We start from the raw sequence: 27,728 nt of genomic DNA, 5'->3' as shown, positions 1-27,728 counted from the left end.
TTTTAGTAGAGACGGGGTTTCACCATGTTGACCAGGATGGTCTCGATCTCTTGACCTCGTGATCCACCCGCCTCGGCCCCCCAAAGTGCTGGGATTACAGGCTTGAGCCACCGCGCCCGGCCAGGAAGAGTCATATTTTTATTTAACTGTATTTGTGTCCCCCCAACATTGCCCCCCTCCTTTTCTAGAGATAGAATCTTGCTTTGTCACCTAGGCTGGAGTGCAGTGGTGTGATCCTAGCTTGGTGCAGCCTCTAACTCCTGGGCTCAAACCATCCTCCTGCTGTTAGCCTCCTGAGTAGCTTAGACCACAGCTGCACACCGCCATGCCCAGATAAGTTATTTTTTTAAACATTAGGAAGCCTAAAGATGGGGGTAGAAAGCATTATTTTTGATAGTAAAAGTCATGTGAAGCAGGGAATAAGGACATGTACTCAGATACCTCGTTTAAAAAGTAAAAGGGCAGGCACAGTGGCTCATGCCTGTAATCCTTGTACTTTAGAAGGCTGTGGTAGTAAGACTGCTTGAAGCCAGGAGTTCAGGACCAGCCTGGGCAACATAGTGAAGCCCTTCATTCCAAAAAATTTTTTAAATGAGCCAGACATAGTGGGGCACACCTGTAGTCCCAGCTACTCAGGAGGCTGAGGTGGAAGGATTGCTTGAGCCCAGAAGTTCTGGGATACAGTAAGCTGTCTGTGCAACTGCATTCCAGCTTGGTAACAGAGTGAGATCCCCTCTCTCAGAAAAAGTAAAAAGTAAAAAGAAGATGTGCAGTCTGTGACAAAATAGATAATAAAATTAGGTTAAAATTTTATTTCATTGTAGGCCATAATTAAATGTTTGAAGATAGATTGAAACATTTATCTGCCCATCTTTTTTCTTATGACTATTCTAATCCACCATGAAACTTTTAGGGTAAAAATAGTTAATATAGCAAACTTTCCCCAACTTTTGGGAGTAAGAAACAAGTTACAAAAAATGTTAAAGCCAAAAATAAAATTGGAGATTCTTCACATTTTCTCAAAATGTCTTAAGGTTCTCAAGTCTTGAGATTTATGAATGCATATCCATGGAAACACGGGTGAAAGCCGTGCAGGTTAAAGTCAGACTCAAATGTTGGAAAGCAGGTGCTCAGCGAGTTAACAAATATTATAAAACCCTAAATTATACTTAACCTTTTTGGTATAATCTTCAGTAATATAGTTCAAACATTTGTGCACACACTTTCATTTTATTATCCTTTATTCATAATTGAGCACATGGAAGGCTGGCTTAACACCTGAAAGCAATCTGTTACATTGAGATGCTACTTTTTGCTGATACTAGTAACACTTGAATTTTCCCCCTTGTCCCCCAAACCCAATAAAGTAATAATTTCACAGATAAGCATCAAAGTGGTGATACTGCCAAAAGTGAAATGTTGGTGAGCTAGTACTACCTTTACTCTGTAGCTCAAAAGATTGTCGGCTGGTGAACACATAATATAAAATCAGCATCAGAAAGGCTCCTAGGTACATAAGTATATAATATATGAAAATCAGACTGTGAAAGTTTAAGACCGTCTGTGAATAAAAATGCAAATATTTAAAATTCTTAACTATCTACAGTTTCAGGGTTTTACTGCTTTCCTTATGTTAGTGTGTGTCTAGCATTTAAAATTTTTCTATTTTATTTAGCATATGTTCTTCACAAATGACTAGTGTCTTCTATAAGAAGGACTCATTTTATTATCCCCTCAGCATGGAGAAACTGATGAAGGGCCTACAATCTTAAAGACAGGACACTTTCTATAGCTGGGCATGGTGGCCCACACCTGTAATCCTAGTGCCTTGGGAGCTGAGGTGATGGATCATTTGAGTCCAGGAGTTCAAGACCAGCGTAGGAAACATGGTGAACACAGCTCTACCAAAAAAAAAAAAAAAAAAAAAAGACACACAGGACACTTTCTACCAAGGAACCAGCTCACTGCATCCACATAGCTGCACCAGACTTCTTTCAGATGTGTGGGAAGTAGAAGAGTTCCTTTTTAAAGTTTCCTTTCTTGTTAAAGAATAAGTGTGCTAATAACTTGGTTAAGCTCTATCCTATGTAGCTGTTAAACACGCCATGCTTACAGGCATGTAGTACATTGTATGTCCTTGTACTTTAACCAAGATATCTTTGTTGGACGTGCTCACCGGTAAGAGCTCTCCATTGCTTTTACCTGTTTACAAAAGTTTTAAGTTGTCAGTCGGGTTTTAGTTTAGATTGTGAGGTCTGGCGCCAGCCAGCGGAGATCAGACACAGAAGTAAGAACAACCCCAAATGCGTAAGGAATAATTTTGTGTGTTTTTCTTTGTTCTTTGTACTCTTGTGGCAAAATAGCTAGTGAGAGTACCTTCCTGCAGTCCGGGAAGTAAAAATTGTGTTGCTGAAAGATCCTTTGTCTCAGTGCTGATTTTTCTTTGCGGCACTGAGCATCTATTTCCAACCTCTATTTCCAACAAGATGCTTCTGGGATATGGTCTTCTGACCATGATCTGCAGTCTCCTTTGCTTCCTGTTACTTGCTCAGTCTCAAAGCTCCTGACTCAGGCTTTTGGTCTGTTTTCCTGAAATTTGCAGCTGGACTAGTATCTGAATTAACCATGGCCAGTTTTGGCCTACTAGTATCTACAAATTAGACTCACTTCCACCTACTCACACTGTTAGGCTAAGTGGTCACCCATAAATCAGCCTATACTCTGGTCCTTTCCCAGACCCAAAGAGAATTTCTTGCCTATTTTGCTATCTAAAGACATCTATGATTAAAAATTTCCTTTGAGTCTTACAGCTTTACCTAAGCACACTTACTATTATATAGTAATGGATAAGCATGAAATAAAGATCTACAAAAATCAAATCATATGCAGTTACAGAAAAATTTTTAATATTCGAGGCAAAGATTTACAAAGCTATGGAATCAAAGGTCCTGGGTTTCTTCTAGTTTGCTCAGCTCTTTATACAATGATTGTAACAACCACATAAACTTTTTGCTAACCCCACACCAATTAGGGGTGCTGTTGAAACTGGTCAGTTGCAAAAATACAAAGACCCTTTTTACTGATAATCTTTAACATATGGGGAGTAAATCTTCCTCCTGCGAAATTATGAAGTACTTTCCTATTCCTGAGCACTGAAAATCAGAATACATTTTATTTGTGAGATTGCAGTTAAATAATTGCCATATTAATTCTTTAAAAGCTATGTTATTAGCATTGTTTTTATCTGCCTACATTTGGAAATAGCCCGTAAACAGACTGTTGCACAGTTTCAGCTGTGCTTTTACTTCTTGGCTAAAGACTGTTAGATTGTAATAATAATACTTTATTAGTAGTTAATAAATTATATATATTTGAGACAGAGCAAGACCCTGTCTCAAAATGTATTTATAAAATAATAATGATAATGGAGTAATAATAATGGAATTGTTGGAATAATAATAATGAATCTGTAGCCTCCACCTCGCAGGTTCAATATTATTATTCTAACCTATCGCCCAGGTTGGAATGCAGTGGCATAATCCTAGCTCACTGCCAGCCTCTGATGCTGGGCTTAAGCAATCCTTCTGCCTCAGTCTCCCCAGTAGCTGTGACTACAGGCGTGAACCACCACCCCCAGGTAACTATTTTAATTTATTTGCAGAAGCACAGTCTCAGCAGGTTGCCCAAGAGTGTATTAGATTATTTTGTGTATCATCTGTATACTTCATACAAAAGCTGATTTAAATAAGTGTTTGGGTAGCCCCAAACAAAACCAATTTTTTTTTTTTTTTTTTTTTTGAGATGGAGTTTTGATCTTGTTGCCCAGGCTGGAGTGCAATGGCACAGTCTCGGCTCACCACAACCTTTGCCTCCTGGATTCAAGTGATTCTTCTGCCTCAGCTTCCTGAGTAGCTGGGATTAAAGGCATGTGCCATCATGCCTGGCTAATTTTGTATGTTTAGTAGAGACGGATTACTCCATGTTGGTCAGGCTGGTCTCGAACTCCCAACTTCAGGTGATCCACCCACCTCGGCCTCCCAAAATGCTGGGATTACAGGCATGAGCCACTGCACCTGGCCCAAAACCAAAAATTTTATGGAAAGAGGTCAGTTTATCCTAGTCAAAGAACTTTAACTTTCTAGTAAAGTCACAATTTATTATATAATGGTAAGATGATCATTAGGTACTTACTGTTGGTTGTAATTAACTGTTAATTGTAATATAAAGTAGATGAATTATCCTCACCAGCTGGCTGGGCATGGTGGCTTCATGCCTGTAATCCCAGCACTTTGAGAGGCTGAGGTGGGAGGATTGCTTGAGCCCAGGAGTTGGAGACCAGCTCAGGCACCACAGTGAAACCCTTCTCTACAAAAAATTTAAAAATTGACCTAGTGTGGTGGCATGTGCCTAAAGTCCCAGAGATTCAGGAGGCTGAGGCAGGAGGATTACTTGAGCCTGGGAGGGTGAGGCTGTAGTGAGCCATGATCTTGCCACTGCAGTTCAGCCTGGGTGATAGAGTAAGACCATCTCAAAAGGAAAAAAAAGTTGAATTATCACCAGCTGTAACTGTCTTTGTGTGACTTAGTGACTTGATTTTTCCACAGAGATCTTTTAAGTCTTAGGGTAATTATTCCTGAAACTCAGCATGTTTCTTTTCTTTCTTTGCTTTTTTTTTTTTTTTTCTTATTCCCTGTGACTGCTGTTACTTGAGATCCTACAGAGCTTCTTTTTTCTTCTTTTTCTTTCTTTGTTTTTTTTTTTTTTTTCTTTAGAGTCAGGGATCTTTCTCTCTGTTGCCCAGGCTGGAGCACAGTGGTGCAAACTCCTGGCTCAAGTGATCCTCTTGCCCCAGCCTCCCCAGCGTCCTCAGCAGCTAGGACTGCAGGTACACACCACGATGCCTGGTCCATCTTTTAATATTTTTCTGTCAAGACGAGGTCTCTCTGTGTTGCCTAGGTCTTGAACTTCTGGGCTCAAGCAGTCATCTTGCCTCAAGCTCCCAAAATGCTGGGATTACAGGTGTCAGCCACCACACCCAGCCTGGAATCCCATTTTAAATGTACTGATGGAGTTGACAATGTAAAGGAAACTTGCTTTAAGTTTTGTTTTTGTACAGTGGATCCTTTCACAACATGAATAATTGCCCAATTTTATGTTTTGTCAATCTGGAACAGACCACTAGACAAAGACAAGATTATAATTTGGGAAGTTTGCTTTCTTAATCCAGTTTTCAATGAAGGAAAAGTCGTAATTTGTAAACTTATTTTTAAAACCACTATAGTGATAATTTGATCAGTTTGTGAGAATGGCCCATCTGGTTGGTATCAAAGTACAATTATAACTGTTTTTGTTTGTTTTTTTTTTTTCCACCACAAAGTCTTATAAAATAAATTGAAGGTAATTATATCTTTTTATTATTTATTTTAGAGACCAGAATTTGCCTAGTCATCCAGGCTGGAGTGCAGTGGCACCATTGTAGCTCATAGCAGCCTCAAACTCCTGGGTTCTTGTGATCCTCACACTTCAGTCTCCCAATGCACTGGGACTATAGGTACATGCCACCACATCTGGCTGCAGTTACATCTTTTTATATTAGTGTGTGATCTTTACTTGGGCATGTCAGTAGGTCCACTGTTTGCTGAGCAGAGAGCTAAAGTGACAAACAATGATGTCATTTTGCTTTGCAAGTTGAGGAAATGAATATTAATAAGACTTTTTTTTTTAGCTCAAAGTTTTACCTGTTTGTTGTTAAAGAATATTAATAAGATACAGCCACCAAAATGTAATTTTATTCATGTACTTTACCAGAGTTCCTTTCTATACAATTGTTGTTTTCTTGACTGTTCATTTTCATCATGATTTAATAAAGTCCCGTCTGCTCAGTTTAAGTGACCATTTTACATTTAGCCAGACTATATTAAGAAAAGTGCTGGAATCTCTCCCATTTGTTTTTTTTATTTTTATTTTTTGAGATGGAGTCTCATTCTGTCGCCTAGGCTGGAGTGCAGTAGTGTAATCTCTGCTCACTGCAACCTATGATTCCTGGGATCAGTTGATTCTCCTGCCTCAGCCTCCTGAGTAGCTGGAATTACAGGCATCCACCATCACGCCCAGCTAATTTTTCTATTTTTAGTCAAGATGGGGTTTCACTGTGTTGACTAAGCTGGTCTTGAACTCCTGACCTCAAGTGATCTGTCTGCCTCAGCCTCCCAAAGTGCTGGGATTACAGGTGCAAGTCACCCCACCTGGCTGTCTTCCCATTTATTGAGGAAATCCTGTCTTAAATCATTTTGTAACAAAGTAAGGTTTAAATAATTCTGAGGAACTGTACACATTGTTATGTGTCTGCAGACAATACTGCAGACTGATTTTGTGCAAACGGTAATTCCCTCGTGATCTCCCATAGATGACTATATTTTATGTTGTACCTAGTTCTTAAATACTCCGTCACTGAAATTTACTTACGCCTTGGTTGAGAATGTTGAATTCCTACACTGTGGTTGAGAATTTTATTTTTTGTTTGTTTGTTTGTTTATTTATTATTATTTTTTTTTTGGTGGGGGACGGAGTTTTGCTCTTGTTACCCAGGCTGGAGTGCAATGGTGCGATCTCGGCTCACCGCAACCTCCGCCTCCTGGGCTCAGGCAATTCTCCTGCCTCAGCCTCCCGAGTAGTTGGGATTACAGGCATGCGCCACCATGCCAAGCTAATTTTTGTATTTTTAGTAGAGATGAGGTTTCTCCATGTTGCTCAGGCTGGTCTCAAACTCCCAACCTCAGGTGATCCACCCACCTCGGCTCCCAAAGTACTGGGATTGTAGGCATGAGCCACAGAGCCCAGTGAGAATTTTAAATAATCTCATAAATCTAGACTGATAAATTGTATCTTTGTATATCTGAGTTGTGCTATTGTTAGATAGTTATCTTTGTATATATGAGTTTTGCTGTTGCCAGGTAGTTATTTCTATATAAGAGCTGTTTACCAAATTATGTAATTTGGATATGCAGTGAAAATTCAGCTTTTAGAAGCCACAAGAAGACCAAAATGATAGCAGAATATAATAACTGAAGTTGGAACTGCTATGAAGTCTATGCTGTTTTAAAGAGTGTTCCAGAAAATTGCCATTTATTTATCTAATATGTACGGTTAAGCTAGAATCTGTCAGAATAATCAAATTTTGAAGAAAGTAGTAGCCGTGTGTGGTGGTACACACCCATGATTCCAGCTACTTGGGAGGCTAAAGCCAGGAGTATCCCTTGAGCTCAGAAATTCAAGACCAGCATGGGCAACATAGTGAGATCCTGTCTTTAAAAACAATTTATTTGTTTTTGAGACAGAGTTTTGCTCCTATTGCCCAGGTTGGAGTGCAGTGGTGCAATCTCAGTTCATTGCAACCTTCACTTCCCAGGTTCAAGAGATTTTTCCGACTCAGCCTCCCAAGTAGCTGGGATTACAGGCGCCTGCCACCACACCCAACTAATTTTTTGTGTTTTTAGTAGAGGCAGGGTTTCACCATGTTGGCCACGCTGGTCTCAAACTCCCGACCTCAGGTGATCCACCTGCCTTGGCCTCCCAGAGTACAGGGATTGTAAGTGTGAGCCACTGTATCCAGCCAAAAACAATTTTTTTTTTTTTTAAGAAGTAAAACAAGGGCCTATGACACAACTGTGAACTTAAATATAAATTGTTTCCAAAAGTAGTGGAGACAGTCAGAATCAAAGCACAGGTTGAACATTGGCTTAAGCAAAAAGACCTGCATCTTTTTTTCCCCCGTCTATAAATTTATCCAATGCAAAATAATCCTCTCCAATTTTACTGAGGTCCCTGACCACGTCCATGACCAAATCTGCCTCTAAATTGGAATTTGGTTGCTGACCCAGCCCCCCAACTCGGCTTTCTTATCGGACCAGGGGGCACAGCATTCTGTCTGTGGGTGTCGTTTGGCTTCCCTTCTTGTGAGTCTCACGGGTCACTCACCCTCCAGACATTTAGGCCAAAGCCTGCCAATCTCTGGACGGCTGTGGTGTAGGGTGGCAGGCACAGTCTAGCTGGGCAGATGGAGGTAATCACAGAGATACTGTATACGCTTGTTGGTAAGATACCAGTAGAAATATCTCCAGGCAAACTTCCTTCATGTAGCCTCAGGACTTGAGAGACCGCATGGCCTTCATGGTGTGAAGGTTGGGCACATTCTTGTCTGCCAGCTCCGGGTGCTTAGGCAGGTGGACATCCTTCTTGGCCACCATGACTCCCATCTTAAAAAGGAGTTCATGGATGGCAATACCGTTTTTCTTAGGCATTAGCATCTTGGTGGCTGCAGGGCCCAGGGCTGGGACTGGAGGAACCTACAATTTAACAGAAATTGCATCTTCCCAGTTAAGACACTTGAAGGAAGAGATACTAATCCATCCCATAGAAGACAATATTGTTTTTCAAATAAATGCTGAATGTGCTTTTGATTACTAAGAAAACATTTATATAACCTATTTTCCATATCCCCCAAACTAGGCCATATCGGTGGCTTAAACTGTACACAAACTTAAAACTTTTTTTTTTTTTTGAGATGGAGTTTCGCTCTTGTTACCCAGGCCGGAGTGCACTGGTGCGATCTCGGCTCACCGCAGCCTCCGCCTCCTGGGTTCAGGCAATTCTCCTGCCTCAGCCTCCTGAGTAGCTGGGATTACAGGCATGCACCACCATGCCCAGCTAATTTTTTGTAGTTTTGGTAGAGACGGGGTTTCACCATGTTGACCAGGATGGTCTCGATCTCTTGACCTCGTGATCCACCCGCCTCGGCCTCCCAAAGTGCCTGGATTACAGGCTTGAGCCACCGCGCCCGGCGGTCTCGATCTCTTGACCTCATGATCCACCTGTCTTGGCCTCCCAAAGTGCTGGGATTACAGGCATGAGCCACCACGCCTGGCCCACAAACTTCAAACTTTTTAGATAAAACTTAACTCCTCAGTAGGAAAGGTCAAGGACTTGTAGCAAAAGGAAAACTAGGAAGATGTTTGCCATTTTCTCCTCTTTATAATTAACTCCCTGTTCTAGACTACCTTCTGTTGTGTCTACTTGGCCTACTGGCGAAGATGTTTAAGGATCTGCAGGTGCAAAAAGTGTCTTTAAAAAGATACCTTCCCCACTTCCCTTCTCTTTTTTCTCCCCAGTAATTCTCCCGGTACATTTGAAATGGGCTGTATGATATCATCATAGCCTTTGGTAATGACATGTAAAGGCAGATCCCCTTCTCCCCCATACATAAACACCTACACCTGTATACAGACCAGCCAACTAACACTTTAAAGTTGTATTTTCTTTTTTTTTGGAGGTGGAGGTGGAAATGGGGTTGAATGTAGGAACATTCCTTAACGGGATCAGTGACTTCAGTTAAAGGAGCCTCAGTTTCTCCAACCTTGGACACTAGAAAACGGAAGAAAATATGGAACGCTTCACGAATTTGCATGTCATCCTTGCGCAGGGGCCGTGCTAATCTTCTCTGTATCGTTTCAATTTTAGTATATGTGCTGCCGAAGCAAGCACTGTATTTTCTTTTATTTAAAAAAAATAAGGGCTAGGCATAGTGGCTCATTCCAGCACTTTGGGAGGCCGAGGTGGACGGATTGCTTGAGCTGAGGAGCTCAAGACCAGCATGGGCAACGTGGCAAGACCTCTATCTCTACTAAAAATTAAAAAAAAAAAAAAAAAAAGTAGCCAGACATGGTGGTATGCACCTAGGGTCCCAAGCTGTTTGGCAGGCTTAGATAGGGGGCCTGGGGGAGTTGGTGGTAAGGTCGTACTCCACCCTGGGTAACAGAGCAAGACCTTGTCTCAAAAAATAAATAAATAAAATAAAATAAATTATAGCACTTGAAGCAATGAGAAGATACAATTCTCTAAGATCCCAAAAGCATTTCTCATTTCCTTCTGTCATGGGTCTATGATTAATTTATAACTTTTAGATGTTAGTATTCCAGAAAATGACAGCAGAATGTAAGACAGAAACAATTGTTAAATTGCTTTTCAGTAGTAATCATCTATATTTTGGCATACTTTGGCTTTCTCAAATCAGAAGCCCAAGTAATCTTACCCCAGTGGTTCTTAAACTTGAGCATGCATCAGATCACCTGGAAGCCTGGTCAAAATGCAGATTGCTTGGTCCCACTTAAACAGTTTTTGATTCAGGTAGGTCTGGGGTGGGGCCCATGAATTTACATTTCAGACAAAGGATGCTGATACTGATGCATTCTGAAAGCCACAGTAGCTCTTATGGATGTTTTTCATTAATTTGGGTTGGGCAGGCCCAAGCCCTCTAAGTGAATATTACTTGTTTACAGTTCACCTTGCTTTAAGTAATTTGTGTGTATTGTTGTGCAGGGTGCTAGAGGGCAGGCCAATGGAGTTTTCACTTGTAATTTGAGGTTCGACCAAGACCTTATCTTAAAAACTTACTGCTTTATATGAAGCTGTTCATAAAACCCATTTTGCCAGCTCAGGACTAATGAAAAACTATTTTTATTACCTATAATTAACCTAATTCAGGAAAAAGAAGCAGGCTTAGGGGAAAGGCTAGCCCTGAGACAAGTAAGGAAGCTCAAAAATTGCTTTCCTGAGATTAGTATTACCACCCCAGTATAGCATTTGAAATTGTTATTAGAATTCTTGAACCTAATTGCTCAAATCTAGGGCTGAGTTTGTAGGTGTTAAATAAGTTGTCTATTAGATTCAACATGGATACTTCCAGGGTTACTCTAACTTCAAACATTAGGTTGGCTTATTTGTTAGGCCGGAGTGTGTTGTGCAAAACTTGGAATGGTGGCTACAGAGGAATGAGGGATTCCATCCCACTGGTACGGCCTCTCAGCTTCTCACGTCTACGTTCCTTGTTCTGCATTATCACAATACAGTATTCCAAAGCCATTTCCATACAATTCACCTTTGTAGTATCACTAAACAAAATTTCATTTAAATCTTTTTTTTTTTTTTCTCCAGAAGATTGCTGCCAAGCTTATCCCTCTCTTGACTTTTGTTTGAGTCTTTGTCTTCTTTCTTTCTGTTTTTGAGACGGAGTCTTGCTCTGTTGCCCAGGCTGGAGTGCAGCGTTAGAATCTCAGCTCACTGCAACCTCCGCCTCACAGGTTCAAGTGATTCTCCTGCCTGAGCCTCCTGAGTTGCTGGTATTACAGGCGCATGCCACCACATCTGGCTAATTTGTAACCTTCTTTTCTCTTTTTACAAACAAGTCTCCAAGTAGATGGCCAATTTTTATATGAGTCTTTGTCTTATTTCAAACTCTGAGAACAGTTACCTAATTGAGTCTTAGATTATAAAATCCAGTATTTTAAAAATCTTAAAACTAAAAAATATTAATTTAAAAGATTATGTTTTAAATTTGGAGTTTATCACGTTTCATGGCCCAAAATAGCACATTGTGTTTTTGGCATCTTCTGTCCTGCCCGTGCCAGTGAAAAACCACGCCATATGGTATGACTGCTGTTACTCTAGGAAACCCACACATGGCGGAGACATTGCCAGGCATGAAGCCGAGGCGCTGTTCCCATATGCTTCTCTTTGTAAGCCAACATATTGACCAGGATATATTAGGATTCCAGTACACCATGGTATCCTATCAGTTGAGACTTAGAGCTCTTTCTCCAACAGCTTCAACGTTTGGCCACATTATGAAAACACATACTCCAAACAAAATGGACTCTCTTACTCAACTTCAGAAAGAAGCTTTTGAATGACTACTGCCAGAAAGGAAATTACCTTTTAAATACAATTAATAAGTATTTTAGTGCCCCATAAGTTCTAGCACCCCTCCACCACTCTGTCCTTTTAAAATTATTTTTATTTTAGAGATGGGATCTTGCTCTTTTGCTCAGCCTGGAGTGCAGTGGTGTGATCACGGCTCATTGCAGCCTCAACTTTCCCCTACTCGAGCAGCCTTTTCATCTCTGTCTCCCAAGTAGCTGGGAGTACAGGTGCTCACCACCACGCCTGTCTAACTTTTTTGCGGGTAGGGGGCTCAGACAGGGTTTTGCTGTGTTGTCCAGGCTGGTCTTGAACTCCTGGGCTTGATCCTCCTGCCTTAGCCTCCCACAGTGGTGAGATTACAGGCGTGAGCCGCCACGTTCGGCCCCTTTTCCTGTTGTTTACTGTCCGTTTTGTAGAGTAGTCATTTAGTTCATTGTGGACTTCATCCAAGCATTTCTTAATGTTACAAAATTACTAGTAGGGCTTTTTAGTATAAAATTAGCAAATTCTCCTGAAAATAAAAGGTACACAGATTTTGTTCACCAACTTTGTCCAGTCATACTTGGAATGAATATTGAACATGCTGTGCTAGCTGTGCTAGGCACTGTGTATAAAAAGATGGGAAAAACAAAATTCCACCTGCAAGGAACATGTAAAAAGGTTATAATACAGTACAGTACTTTCCTAGAGAGACAGAAAGTACACTGTGGTCATATCTTGAGTTGACTCATAAAATGAAACTTTGCAAAGACTCAAAAGAAAATATTAAATTTTTGCAGTAGGAAAAGTGCTTATTAGTGTTATTGCCTGATCGATCAAAAAATGCTTAAAGCTCAGAGAGAAGTTTGTAAGATTGGTTCATTTGCTGATTGGCAAATGACTGAAAAATTAAATGTCTTTTGGTTTTCTTTTCTTTTTCCTCTGAAAAATTAAACGTCGTTTGGTGTTCTTTTCCCCTCGCTCCCTCCCTCCCTCCCTCCCTCTCTCTGTCACCCAGGCTGGAATACAGTGATTCGATATTGGCTGACTGCAACCTCTGCTTCCTGGGTTCCAGTGATTCTCCTGCCTCAGCCTCCCAAGTAGCTGGGATTTTAGATGCCTGCCACCATGCCCAGCTAATTTTTCTATTTTTAGTAGAGATGAGGTTTCACCGTGTTGACCAGGCTGGTCTTGAACTCCTGACCTCAAGTGATTCGCCTGCCTCCCCCCCCCCCCGCCCCACACACAAAGTGCTGGGATTACAAGTGTGAGCCACAGTGCCCAGCCCTGTTTAGTATTATTTCCAAGAACTGATCATCCAGTAGTCTTATGTGAATGTTTAGAGAAATGAAATTTAAATTGAGGCTAAAAGGCCTGAAAAATTGTCCACAAAGCAAGTTGTTTGGGAGAAGCTGTTGATGTCAGTTTGACCCCATAAGCTGTTTTTGGAAGCCTAGAGGTCCGATTTCTGTCAGCCAGATAACATACATGGAATGCCAGTGAATACCTAGAATTGTGTGGTAGGCCAAGCTGTGATTACTGTCTTCAGAGAACTTTCTTAAATATAAATATCTGGACTGTTAAGAAAACTGCCAGAGACTGCAGAGGTTTTGTGATCAACCAAGGATTTATTTCATTTGAATTCAGATATTTTCAGGAAGAATTTAAAGATAGACATAATTTGGAGCCAAATTTATGCCAGCAAAATCATTTATGCCATTGCCTGCTTTGTGATGTTATGGTTGTACCAAGTAAGAATTGGAACACAGGTTCAGAATACTTACTTTCTGGCGTCCTATGGCAGATATTTTTAGAATGCAGAGCAGCCAAAGTGCTCGCTGTGAGTCAGGTTCTTACTGAGAAAGATATTGACTATTGACTTTACAAAAATAGAAATAAGCTGGGCATGGTGGTGCATGCCTGTAATCCCAGCTACTCCGGAGGCTGAGGCAGGATAATTGCTTGAACCCAGAGGTAGAGGTTGCAGTGACCTGAGATTGTGCCACTGCACTCCAGTCTGGGCGACAGAGTGAGACTCCAACTCAAAAAAAAAATTTTTTTTAATTTTTTCTTTCCCAGTTATTCTTCTTTCTTGAAAATACAGTTTTGAGCCATCATCAGTAGATTAAATGAATACTTTATATCAAAAGGATACAACTTTTGGTATCAGAGATAATTGAAATGATCCCTCTATGGAAGTGGAAATTTTTCACAGATAACAACTGTTGTGATTTGTTGATCATGCTGTCAGAGTTTGTCAGAGGGTTTTGGAAAGACAGGACTCTAATTTTTATGGAAGAAGGGTGGAAAAAATGTATTTTTTCTCTCTTCATCATAGCTCGGATTCAAAGCAAATTTATTCAGAGCATTTTCATGCAATTAATGATTGGCTTCTCCCAAAACATAGCACTAATTAACTAGTAGAATAGGCATTGAAATGAACAATTTCATAGTCTTACCCTATGAGTTGCTTTCCTCACTATGCCAAAAGAACGCTAAATGTGAAAAAAAAATGGTTTTGTCATAAATAGAAACTGAGCCTTAAGCCAATACACAGATGCAAGACACTTTTGTTGTGTCTGATCTATTTTGGAGGCAATTACTTATGTAAGCTGGATTTGCTTAATCTTAAATTCTAAAGCGAAATGTGGTCAGTCATATTTGAAAAAAGGATCTTCATTTTTTCTGTTTTTGTTTTTCTGGGGCTTTAAACAGACGATGTATAATTGTATTAAATGAGCTATTGGTGAAGTAAGGAAAAGAGTGATGAGGTGATTTACATTTATAGAAATGGTTTTTGTTTTTAATTGAGGCACTACTTCTACATCCCCCTTGGAGGCAAGGGAACACAACAAAACTAGAAAAGTTCAGGAATTTATAATGGCCCCAGAATAACATTATTAGAGACTGTCTTAAACCAGGGAAGTCAACTTCCTAATCTTATGCACCATTTTTTTTATGCCCCCTGGAAGCAGGGGCAGTTCTAGCAGCCAGTTGAGTAAATTATTTTGCTAGGTTTGGTGTTGTGATGCTTTGCTCAGTGGTAAGCCTTTGGGGAAAGAAGGCTTCTCTGTCTTTTCAAACTACATTAACATGATGGGTCCAGATTATCCATGTTACCCACTTCTAGTCATGAATCCTTCTCTCTCTTTTTTTTTTTTTTGAGATGGAATCTCAGTCCATCGCCCAGGATGGAGTTCAGTGACACTATCGCAGCTCACTGCAACCTCTGCCTCCCGGGTTCAAGTGATTCTCCTACCTCAGCCTCCCAAGTAGCTGGGATTACAGGTGCCTGCCACCATGCCTGGCTAATTTTTGTATTTTTAGTAGAGGCGGGATTTCATGATCTTGGCCAAGCTGGTCTCAAACTCCTGACCTCAGGTGATCCGCCCGCTTCAGCCTCCCAAAGTATTGGGCTTGCAGGCATGAGCCACCGCAGCCAGCCTAGTCACGAAAACTTCTAATCATAAATCCTTATCTTTGTTTATGGCCTGTACTAAAGTTTCAGAAGTCTTAAGTCAAAGCCTTGTATTTTATTTAATTAATTAATTTTTTGAGACAGAGTCTTACTCCGTCACCCAGGCTACATTGCTGTGATGCGATCTCTGTTTACTGCAACCTCTGTCTCTTGGGCTCTAGCGATCCTACCACCTCAGCCCCCACAAGGAACTGGGACTACAGTCACATGCCACCACACCTGGGTAACTTTTGTATTTTTTGTCATGACAGGGTTTTGCCATGTTCCTCAGGATGGCCTGGAACTCCTGGGCTCAAGCAGTCTGCCCGCCTCAGCCTCCGAAAGCGCTGAGCTTACAGGCATGAGTTACAAAGCCTTGTGTTTTAGACATTATATTTCCCATGACTCTTCTGAAGAATAGTAATTATGATTATGAAAATTTCAAAGATACAATGGTAAGATCTGAGCGTCTTCTAAAGAATTACAGTAGTGCAGCTCAGGACCTCCTTTTGTACTGCCCTGTGCTACCTGTGCACAGGTTACTTTCAGGTGATTTTGGTAACAAACTCAGACAAATGTATGACGTTTAAACTGAGTTCTTGAAGTCATTGATCTTGTTTTATTAAAGTTGACCAGTTGGTGACAAACATTTACTTTTACAAAATTAATCAACTTGAGTTTGATGTGATGAGAGAATCATATTCACTGGGAGTGGTAAGCTCAAAACATTTCCTAAGTAAAACTTAAAAAAGAGATCTTAGTTGAACAATACCCTCTTGGTTTGTTTGTATGTTAAAAGATATCTGCATCTGAACAATTGAGCTTAAATATAAAGTTGAGCTTAAATACAAAGATTCCTTAGAACTCTGAAAGATAGGGGTGAACAAAACTAAAACTATTTATTTAATCCTCTGATATTTACTTAGAAACAAAAACCCAAATGAAACGCAAAGTAGATATCAGAATCTAGATTTGTATATAAGTATTAGATTGAGAGATTAGGCTCTGGAACAGACAGAAATTCCACAATTCCACACATACTGTCCTGTGCTCGGAAAACTTGGTGGAGTGGAGCAAGTACAGTGGCTCATGCCTGTAATTCCAGCACTTTGGGAGGCTGAAGTGGGTGGATCACTTGAGCCCAGGAGTTCGAGACCAGCCTGGGCAACATGGTGAAACCTCATGTCTACAAAAAATAGAAAAATTAAGCAGGTGTAGTGTCATGTGCCTATAGTTCCAACTACTAGGGAGGCTGAGGTGGGAGGATCACTTGAGTCTGAGAGATTGAGCCTTCAGTTAGCCGGGATTGCACCACTGCACTCCAGTCTGGGTGACAGAGCAAGACCCTATCTCAACAACAACAACAAAAAGAAAACTTGATAAAGTGATTTAAATACTGTTCTTTCCATTAGGATTAGATCTTTCCACCAGAATTTCCTGAATTTATTCCTTTTTTCTAGTTTATCCTAATGTAGTTGAACTAATTTAAACTGAACTTAGCCTTCCTATAGCCAAGAATCTACATATCTACAAACTTATTTCTGAAGTTGAAGCTTTTCTTTTCTATTTTTTTTTTTTTTTTTTTTTCCAGTTTTTGAGACGGAGTTTCACTCTTATTGCCCAGGCTGGAGTGCAGTGGCACGATCTCGGCTCACCACAACCTCCGCCTCCTGGGTTCAAGCGATTTTCCTACCTCAGCCTCACCATTAGCTGGGACTACAGGCATGCGCCACCAAGCCCAGCTAATTTTTGTACTTTTTTTAGTAGAAACGAGTCAGAATGGCATTGATCTCTTGACCTTGTGATCCACCCACCTCAGCCTCCCAGAGTGCTGGGATTACAGGCGTGAGCCACCACACCCAGACCTGAAGTTGAGGCTTTAATAGAACACTTCTTTTGTATTTTTTCTTATTTTTGAGGTTGATTTATTTTGGAATTGGGGCAGTACATAATTAACACTCTTCTAGAAGTATACAATAATTAATGTTACAAGTATAGATAATATTTATTACATACTTATAGTGAACGTTGCAGTTGGTGCTTTACATATTTTGCTCCACTTATGCTTACAAATGAAATACTCTTATTCTCATTTATAGATACGGATATTTAGGCTTACAAATGTTAAATAATGACCGAGCATGGTGGCTCATGCCTGTAATCCCAGCACTTTGGGAGGCCGAGGCAGGTGGATCACCTGAGGTAGGGAGTTCGAGACCAGCCTGACCAACATGGAGAAACCCTGCCTCCACTAACAATACAAAATTAGGCCTGTGCGGTGGCTCACACCTGGAATCCCAGCACTTTGGGAGGCCGAGATGGGCGGATCACCTGAGGTCAGGAGTTCGAGACCAGCCTGGCCAAAATGCTGAAACCTCGTCTGTACTAAAAATACAAAAACTATCCTGGCATGGCGGTGTGTGCCTGTAGTCCCAGGTACTCAGGAGGCTTAAGCAGGAGAATTGCTTAGACCCAGGAGGTAGAAGTTGCAGTGAGCCAAGATCACGCCATTGCACTCCAGCCTGGGTGACAGAGTGAGACTCTGTCTCAAAAAAAAAAAAAAAAAAAAATACAAAATTAGCCAGATGTGGTGGCAGGTGCATATAATCCCAGCTTCTCAGGAAGCTGAGGCAGGAGAATTGCTTGAGCCAGGGAGGTGGAGGTGTGGTGAGCTGAGATTGCACCACTGTACTGCATGCAGCCTGGGCAACAAGAGCAAAACTCTGTCTCAAAGGAAAAAAAAAAAAAAGGTTAAGTAATTTGTTGAAGGTCTTGCAGCTAGTACCTGGAAGAACCCAAATTTGATCCCAGATCTCTCTTCCAAAGTTTATGCTGCATACCGAAATCTATAGATTGTATGGTAATGAATGCTTAGAAATACTTAAGAGTCTTCTTTGTTGTTCGATTAATGGAGATGAACATTCTTTATTAGGGAGGAAATGCATTTTTCAACCATTGACATACTTAATTAGATGTTTTAAAACTGTAATTCTAAGAGGATCTGCAACCGTTCTGCCCGTTTCCATTTGCTTCTCCAAACCATTTCTGTAACAATGTTTCCCCTTACTTGGAAAGGTTGTCATCTGTTTTTCTGGAATTATATTAGATTTGCAATCAATTGGGGTCAAGCTATCTTGCATTTTATCCCATCTCCTCCTATTCTAACTGAAGCACAGGGAATTAGAATTTGTTCAGGTCATGCAGTGATCACTGGCTCAGGTGGAGTACCATTAGCAGGATTCTCCTGGTCTTTTGTGCTTTGCACTTTGGTTTCAAAATCAATTAATTTCATAATAGAAAATTAGCACTTAAAAGGCACAGATGTGATTTGGAAATTATGGGTAATTCTTAGATTGCATCTTTGTTAATGTTTTACATTAGCTTATCAGTAGCTTTTTTCCTAAGTCGTCGCTCACCAAGGAGAAAGCCATGTTCAGTTCGAGCGCCAAGATCGTGAAGCCCAATGGCGAGAAGCCAGACGAGTTCGAGTCCTGCATCTCCCAGGCTCTTCTGGAGCTGGAAATGAACTCGGACCTCAAGGCTCAGCTCAGGGAGCTGAATATTACGGCAGCCAAGGAGATTGAAGTTGGTGGTGGCCAGAAAGCTATCATAATCTTTGTTCCTGTTCCTCAACTAAAATCTTTCCAGAAAATCCAAGTCCGACTAGTACGCGAATTGAAGAAAAAGTTCAGTGGGAAGCATGTTGTCTTTATCACTCAGATGAGAATTATGCCTAAGCCAACTCGAAAAAGCCATACAAAAAATAAACAAAAGCGTCCCCAGGAGCCGTACACTGACAGCTGTGCACGATGCAATCCTTGAGGACCTGGTCTTCCCAAGTGAAATTGTGGGCAAGAGAATCCGCGTGAAAGTGGATGGCAGCTGGCTCATAAAGGTTCATTTGGACAAAGCACAGCAGAACAATGTGGAACACAAGGTTGAAACTTTTTCTGGTGTCTATAAAAAGCTCACGGGCAAGGATGTTAATTTTGAATTCCCAGAGTTTCAATTTTAAACAGAATGACTAAATAAAAAATATATTCACAGTTAAAAAAAAAAAAGAAAAAAGCTTATCAGTATTCCCCAAATTATATTTTGATATAGTGGTAATTATTGATGTGTACCTTTTTTCTACCAACTGTAAAATGATGTTATCTAAATGAGAAGAAATGTAGGGACCTTTTGAGGATTTTATCAGATTTTTATGCACATTACTAATGTTTGGTATGGAAACCCAGAAGATTCCATTTTTTTGTTTGTGTTTTGTTTTAGAGATGACTTCTCACTGTTTTGTCCAGGCTAGAGTGTGGTAGCTATTCACAGACTCTAACATAGCACAGTACTGCCTCGAACTCCTGGTCTCGAGTGCTTTTCACCTCCACCTCCCAAGTAGCTGGGACTGCAGGCATGTGCTACTGAGTCTGGCCTGATTCTGTTTTTTTAATATTTTTTTTCTCCCAATTTAGCCCTGGACTCTTTCTTTGAGCTATGTGTCTTTCAGAATTGTGCAGTGAAGTGTGCTGTGTTAATTCAGATGGAAGTCCAGTTCCTGAATCCAAGCTGTAGTCTTCAGAAGCACCAGTAATTTGCACTGGGTTATACAGAAAGAATTCTGCACATTCTGGTAGCTCAGCCCTATTTGCTCTTGCTTAGGCCAGTTCAAATAAACAATGCACTCACCAGGGGTCAGTATGGAAGAATGTGGCATGTGCGGGTACTTGGGTCTGGGGGCATGAGAAATTATATTTAATTTCAGGACTTTTTTGTGTCCTGTAATCTTATATCCCTCTTTTGTATTTAATTTTCTGTATTAAAGAAGTAACATAGTTGGATTGGTGGTATGAGCTGCATTGACAAAATCATTCCAGATTTACTGGGTATAAACGTTAATGATGTTGTCAGATGTCTGGAAATTTTTTCTTTTAATCTAGTTTCCTATTTTGCATTTGGTTTAGTCGCTACTGATTTGACAAATTTGTACCTTTGTTCAGCTGTCCTAAATCATGTGACAGTGCAAAGGAGGAAAGAATATAAAGGGTGCCATATCAAAATTGGTAATTTTGTCACTATTCATACAGTGCCCTTCAGAGAATTTTTTCACCCTGCTTCCTAAAACTCCCATGTAAAAGTTGGCTATACTATTCATACCATATCATCAAATAGTTAATGTGCTTTTTTTAGAGTAGAGCTGTCAGTCTAGGACTCAGGGCAGATTGCTACTTGCTATGTGCCAGAGGATGTAAATATATCATATTCTCCCCCCAACACACCCTTTGAAATAGACAATGGAAGGGGAAAAAATAGGAAAATATGAACTGGGAAAGCATATTATTCAACTTCCTTGCTGTCCAGTCATCAAGATGTATTCTAAATATTTTCTGAGTTGTGTATGTATATCCTAAACTGGAATGACCTTTGATTTGTTTTTTGAAGGAATGAAGGGTTTTATTGAAAATGAAAATACACTCCACAGTGTGGGCCTGAGCATAGGGCCTGTTACACAATTTTTGTAAGTTTAAATACTCTCTACTTGGGGTATGCCCTATGTAAATAAAGAGGATGAAGTAAAGTTACAAAGTCATTTACTCGGTGTCTACCTTATGGAGAGGATAGTTCCAGTTATAGCTAAAGTGTTAATCAGCCATGTGTCCCCTGCTTCCAGACTCTATTTTCCTGCCTCATCTTCCCACTTAGAGAAGTGATTGTCATAATTCTTCATGGGAGGCAGAGGGACCAATGCTCTTTTTTTCCTGTAATTACTTGATGCTGACTTAGAGTGTACTTATTGGGGATCACAGAACTCTTGCCCTATTCTATCTAGTGGAGGCAGGGTAGTTTCTTGATGGCCCAGGGTGGTGTCTACATCTGGAAATGGCTGGAGCCCTGTTGCATGATCATCTGAAGCTTGATGGTCTCTCGAGGGTTCCAGTGGGTACATTGAACCCAAAAGTTCAAGGTCCCAAAGTTTTGTTGCAGTGTGGATGGCAAGGACAGTCTTTCTCTGATGTTTCCAGAAGATTCACACCATGAAAAGTTTCTCTACCTCTTTGTCCTGGCTGGCTCACCAAAATATGTTAATGGTAGAGGGTGTCCAAGTTCTTGGCATCTTGAACAAATAATTGGACAAAATGCACAAACAAAGCAAGGAAGGAATGAAAGGTTTTATTGAAAATGAAAGTACACTCCACAGTCTGGGAGTGGGCCTGAGCAGAGGGGCTCAAAGGCCTTTTTTTCCTTTTTTTTTTACACATGGTATAAAAATTTAAACGTGCAAAGAGAAAGTAGTAAAAATAAATATTTTTATGTATCCTTTCAGAAATAATCTGTACACATACAATAAAATATGTATGTCATGTATTTTGAATTCTTATTCTTTGCCTGTATGAAGCCTGGCTTCTTAATGTTTTTGTTGTTTAAAATGGTCAGATTTTATACAGCAGATGAAAGGCTAGTGGTAGCACATATTTGCAAGGCCTTCTGTAATTTTTGAAGGCCTTCTACATAACTTTTCTCCTGATGCTCCTAACAGCCCCATGAGGTAGGTAAAGCAGGATTTACCTTTTTTATCTACACGAAATTTGAAGCTTAAAGAATTATGTGACTTCGTGGCCGGGCGCGGTGGCTCAAGCCTGTAATCCCAGCACTTTGGGAGGCCAAGGCGGGTGGATCATGACGTCAAGAGATCGAGACCATCCTGGTCAACATGGTGAAACCCCGTCTCTACTAAAAATACAAAACATTAGCTGGGCATGGTGGCGCGTGCCTGTAATCCCAGCTACTTAGGAGGCTGAGGCAGGAGAATTGCCTGAACCCAGGAGGCGGAGGTTGCGGTGAGCCGAGATCGCGCCATTGCACTCCAGCCTGGGTAACAAGAGTGAAACTCCGTCTCAAAAAAAAAAAAAGAATTATGTGACTTCATCAAGGTTGTTATATGATACATGTGCAATGGAACTGGAATCAGAGCCCAAGTCTTAAGGCTGTTAGTCCAGAATTCTTGTTTCCATTTTGCTTCTCAAACACAATGACTTGTGGGGATCTACTATCCTGTATCTTCTTTTATGAGATGTCAAAAATACTGTGAGTGGCTAACTGTGAAAGAATTTTTATACTATATTTTGGAAGTAGTGGTGTGGTAGTTACAACCTCACAGTTCAGAAATATGACCTTTTTGATGTATTTCCTACAAAGCAGTTTATAAACATCAGTGCCACTTTTGTTACATGTGGACACCATAACTGACTTTATTCAGGCAACTGAGTGTTGAAAACAAGGCCTTTTATCCCTTGATATCTGTGTGCCTGCCATGGCTAGGAGCCAAGGGGATAAACCTGTCCAAGGGTTTTCCCCTTGATGTCAAAGTAGAATCTGAACAAGCATTTATAGAGTGCCTGACTCTGTTTCCTTCCCTCATAATTGAGGTAAAAATGCTTAACACCAGCAACAAACTGTTTTCTGGATTTCTAAGTCATCTCCTAGGGGGAAAGAATAAGTGGGTGAGAGGGAAAGTTTCAGATGGTAGGCTCTCATGGGGCTGATTTTTTTGTTTGTTTATTTGTTTGTTTGTTTTGAGACAGAGTATTGCTCTGTTGCCAGGCTGGAGTACAGTGCCGTAATCTCAGCTTATTGCAACCTCCTCCTCCCAGGTGCAAGCAATTCTTCTGCCTCAGCCTCCCGAGTAGCTGGGACTACAGGCATGCGCCATGCACCACCACACACAGCTAATTTTTTGTATTTTAGTAGAGATGAAGTTTCACCATGTTGGCCAGGATGGTCTTGATCTCCTGACCTCCTGATCCTCCCGCCTCGCCCTCCCAAAGTGCTGAATTTGCAGGTGTGAGCCACTGTGCCTGGCCTGGGATGATTTTTTAGTCCCAGAATAACTCATTCATTCACAATGGAGAAATGTGCCAGAGAGTCCTTGCATAATCAGACTTTAAAACTCCTGTCATTGCAAAATAATGCTTACATTTCTTAAATGTTAGGCAGTCCAGATGGGAAGTTGATGAAAAGATCGGCTGAGTTCTGTGTATGAAAAGAAAATCTTTAAATGTTCCTCTGAAGGGATGGCCTATCTTCTATAGTTATAAGCACCTTGCTTCTAATTCCTGATAGTAAAATTAAGGGGAAGCATGAGGAAAGAGTTTACATACAGAAGAAAGAGTTTTCTTACATAGTAGAATTTACATTTTATAAACTTTATAAAATTTACTATTTATACTTATAACATGTACATTTAATACTTTATAAAATTTGTATTTTATAATAATATATATTTTTATATCTATGGGTTAATAGATTATAATCCAATGTAAAAGTCATTATATTTGCCATACTGTAATGATTCAGTTTTTGTTCAGTAACTAGATTGCTATATTTATATATATGTGTATACATTTTTTTTTCACTCACAGGTCAACTGTGAACTATATTCTTATTTGTTACTTTTTGTTTCCTGCTCTGGACATAGAAGATGAGAAATTATACTAATTTGAGTATTTCCATTTGGTCAGTTTAGTGTTACAGTGTTCTTAAACAAAAATAAAATGTAATTTGACTTCTCAAAGGAAAGTTTGGGACAGAGCATCTACTCTACAGAGATGAGAAACCATTATTGGACCAATGTTGGGATTTTTACTAAAGCCTTATAGTTATCCTAGCATGTATTAGGAAATGCCAAATGAATAAGCTAAGAATGGTTGCCATGGGGTCCCTCACTTTCTCTGCCATCGGCACAGAATGTGCCTTTCCAACGCCATCCACAGCCTACTGCTCCACCCTGCACAGCTACTTCTCAATTGCCTCAACCTGCACACAGCATCCTTAACCAAAGCATAAGCACCTTTAAGACCTAATTCAAATCACCCTCCTCCATGAAACTTTCTCTGACTGACTTTATTGCCATACTCATCTTTTAGGGTTGGCAGTGCTTTTTACCTTCTTTAAAATATCAGGACCCCCTTTCCCTGTAAAAACTCCACATTCAGCCTTGTATGATGATTACATAGATGTGGACTCAAGTTTCATGTCCTCTACCATGCTAATGTACTTGAGAGCCAGCTTTTGTATCGCATGCCTTTTTAAGAAAAAAGAAATCTCCCATTGGACCTGGACAGGAACTACTTTTTGAAAAAGTGGTTGAACGTTAAAGACTTATATAAAAGCAGCTACAACTCTTTAGTAAATCAGAATGTTGTTGGAAAGCATAAAGCCTGTGCTAATTAGTGTCCTTTTGGAAAAACAATACTCAGCCACTATCCCTGGGAACAAATAAGAAACATAAATTCCAATAGAGCCAGAATAAGACACTAAGAAGAAAGTAGTTCTAAACCTGAGGGTTAAGATTCCGTTTAGACTTGCTTAGGAAAGTTTCCCAGGACTGAAAGATGGGTTTATTTTGTTAGATACCAGCTACATTATCTCCATTTTCTTTGGGGCTTCGGAACAGATTAATAAATGAATTGTTCATGTGATGGGAAGCGACTGGGTTCTTAATGAATAAACTCCCAGAAGACTTGACTTACCACTGCAGCAGAATGTCTCCAATCGAAAGGAGGCTTTAGGTTATCGCCTGCCTTCAGATTTTTCTCAGGCCATAAAAGCACTGATACTATTGGTATCTTTTGTTTGTTTTCTCCTGGGGGATTCATAAACAAAGTCTACTGTCACTTAATTTAGTCCCAGGCATCTTAGAAAAAGGACCCTATTCCTTTATGTGATCTGTTGGATAGTTCAACTTCAGTGGAAACTGTAGAATGTTCCGTATTTTAGACAACAGCCAACTCCCAAGCATTTATGTTTCAAAAACTGGGAAATCTTCCAAGATGGGTTTATGAATCCTTTAATTTCTCCTGCCAGACTCATTAACTTGGCCTGTTCACCTTGGGGAAATCATAGTTCCAGACTTTTTGTAAAAATGTTCCTCCTAAGTGAATGTGGTGGTTGATTTGAGAAAATTCAGACTCAAGTAGTTTATTCTGAAACCTGTTTGTTGTGACTTTGACTAGCAGAGAATAATTAACGTGGAACAGTAGTGTAACCATCCTAATACACAAATTATCTACATTTATAAACTTGAAATTCAATAAGTAAATTTTTAAATTTCACATCTCAGATTTTATTGACTCATAAAGCTGGGAAGAACCTCAGCCAATGTTCGACCAGTATTTCTTAATTTTTTCTTGTCTTGTGGATCTTTTTGAGATTGTGATGGCTGTTATGGATATTCTTCTCAGAAAAATGTGCATACACACAAATGCTTGCATTCAGTTTCAAGATGATCTCAGACTCCCAAAGGCTGTTCATGGAGCCTAGGGGAAGAAATTCCCATTCTAGTTCAAAGTCTGTCTTTAAGGGTCGAGAGAAGTTAAGTGATACTACCTAAAGTCACACAGCTTCTATAGCTAAATGCTGTAGAAAAGTCGCAGGGTTCTTTTTTGTTTTTTTGTGGGCTTTTTCCCCCCATTTCCTGCTACACCCATCATATTCTTTTATTTTTTATTTTTATTTTTGGAGATGGAATTTCACTCGGTCGCCCAAGCTGGAGCACAGTGGTGTGATCTTGGTTCACTGCAACCTCCATCTTCCACGTTCGAGCAGTTCTTATGCTTCAGCCTCCTGAGTAGCTGGAACTACATGTACGTACCACCATGCCTGGCTAATTTTTTTTTGTATTTTTAGTAGTGACAGGGTTTCACCATACTGGCCAGGCTGGTCTGGAATGTTTGACCTCGTGATCCACCTGCCTCGGCCTCCCAAAGTGCTGGGATTACAGGCATGAGCTACTGCGCCCGGCCCCATCATGTTCTTTATGGAAGTCAAGCAGGTGTCTGCAAGTACTTGGTGCTTATCCCTTTTCCTGCCTTTGTTTGCTATATCATTTAAACAGCATTACCCAAGTTCTTTCTCTGTTTTAGTCACTGATGCATTAGGATGAGGGATGTGCAAAATTCTCTTTCATTTTCTCATTCTTCTGTTTGTGTATTTATTTATTTATTTATTTATTTTATCTCTATGAATCAGGATTTTCTCTATAGCAGGCAACCAAAAAGAAAACGCATAAATAAATTGGAAGCTGAAACTTGTGTGACTGCAATAGTCATCTATAATTCCAGAATTCAAACTTTTATATTTATCTAAATCTTTTTGAGACGGAGTTTCACTCTTGTTACCCAGGCTGGAGTGCAATGGCGCAATCTCGGCTCACCGCAACCTCCGCCTCCTGGGTTCAGGCAATTCTCCTGCCTCAGCCTCCGGAGTAGCTGGGATTACAGGCGCGCGCCACCATGCCCAGCTAATGTTTTGTATTTTTAGTAGAGACGGGGTTTCACCATGTTGACCAGGATGGTCTCGATCTCTTGACCTCGTGATCCACCCGCCTTGGCCTCCCAAAGTGCTGGGATTACAGGCTTGAGCCACCGCGCCCGGCCTTATCTAAATCTTATCTTTGAATTCTCATTGTCTTTGAGTAAATAATTGCTATAAATTTGAACTTATAAAATAAGTATAGCGATACAACACAACTTTTTTTTTTTGAGAGACGAGGTTTCACCGTCTTGGCCAGGCTGATCTCGAACTCCTGACCTTGTGATACACCTGCCTAAGCCTCTCAAAGTGCTGGGATTACAGGTGTGAGCCACCACACCCAGCCAACACAACATTTTTCTGGTTTATATACCAGAACTCTAAGATTTTGTTGGGAAAAAAAGGATTCCATTGTTAAAAAAAATAATAGTTTTAAGTTCAAAATTACTAAAATAAACAGCCAAAGAAAGTAAAGAATGGGGGGGGCAATTTTATATTCACAGGCTCATATCTTTTTTTTTTTTTAAGGGAAAAAAGAAAAAAAAGGAAAGAAAAAGAATGAAAGAGAGAAAGAAAGAGAAAGAGGTAGAGAAAACGGGAGTCTTGCTTTATTACCCAGGCTAGAATGCAGTCTAAAAATGGGTATTAAAAACCTCCTTTATGCCAATAGTTGTGCTTAACAATGAAGTCAGGAAGGAATAAGGAAGGAAAATAACAAACAAGCAGCCAACCAATATTTCATTTAAAACTGTGTAATGCTATGCAATTACTGAGGCGTGATTTACTTCCAATTATGTAGTCACTTTTAGGGTAGGTGTGATGTGGTACTGAGAAGAATGTATATTCTGTGGATTTGGAGTGGAGAGTTCTGTAAATGTTTATTAAGTTTACTTGTTCCAGGTCTAAGTTCAAGTCCTGGATATCCTTGTTAATTTTCTGTCTCATTGATCTGTCTAATATTGACAATGTGATGTTAAAGTCTCCCACTATTATTGTGTGGGAGTCTAAGTCTCTTTATGAGTCATTAAGAACTTGCCTTATGTATCTGGGTGCTCCTCTTCTGTATTGAGTGCGTATATATTTAGGATCGTTAGCTGCTCTTGTTGCATTGATCCTTTTACTATTATGTAATGTCCTTTGCCTCTTTTGATCTTTGTTGCTTTAAAGTCTTATTTTATCAGAGATGAGAATTGCAACTGCTGCTTTTTTTTTTTTTTTTTTTTTTTTTTTTTTTTTT

At 40.1% G+C, this 27,728-nt stretch overlaps 1 protein-coding gene, 1 non-coding gene and 1 pseudogene across 2 annotated transcripts in view; 2 read left to right on the top strand and 1 right to left on the bottom strand.

Annotated features, from left to right (window-relative positions):
- GLG1 (golgi glycoprotein 1) overlaps positions 1-27,728 on the top strand; it is a 172,549-nt gene that overhangs the window by 54,603 nt on the left and 90,218 nt on the right. The gene's annotated exons all lie outside the window — the stretch shown is intronic.
- On the bottom strand, positions 9,434-9,540 carry LOC119469130. Its single transcript, XR_005197946.1, has one exon. It is a non-coding gene; the product is annotated as a U6 spliceosomal RNA (small nuclear RNA).
- On the top strand, positions 18,516-19,233 carry LOC108294390 (annotated as a pseudogene).

Source organism: Cebus imitator, unplaced genomic scaffold (assembly GCF_001604975.1).
Source record: "Cebus imitator isolate Cc_AM_T3 unplaced genomic scaffold, Cebus_imitator-1.0 Scaffold577, whole genome shotgun sequence".
NCBI classification, from domain to species: Eukaryota; Metazoa; Chordata; class Mammalia; order Primates; family Cebidae; genus Cebus; species Cebus imitator.
This window is presented reverse-complemented; position numbering and strand designations above follow the sequence as displayed.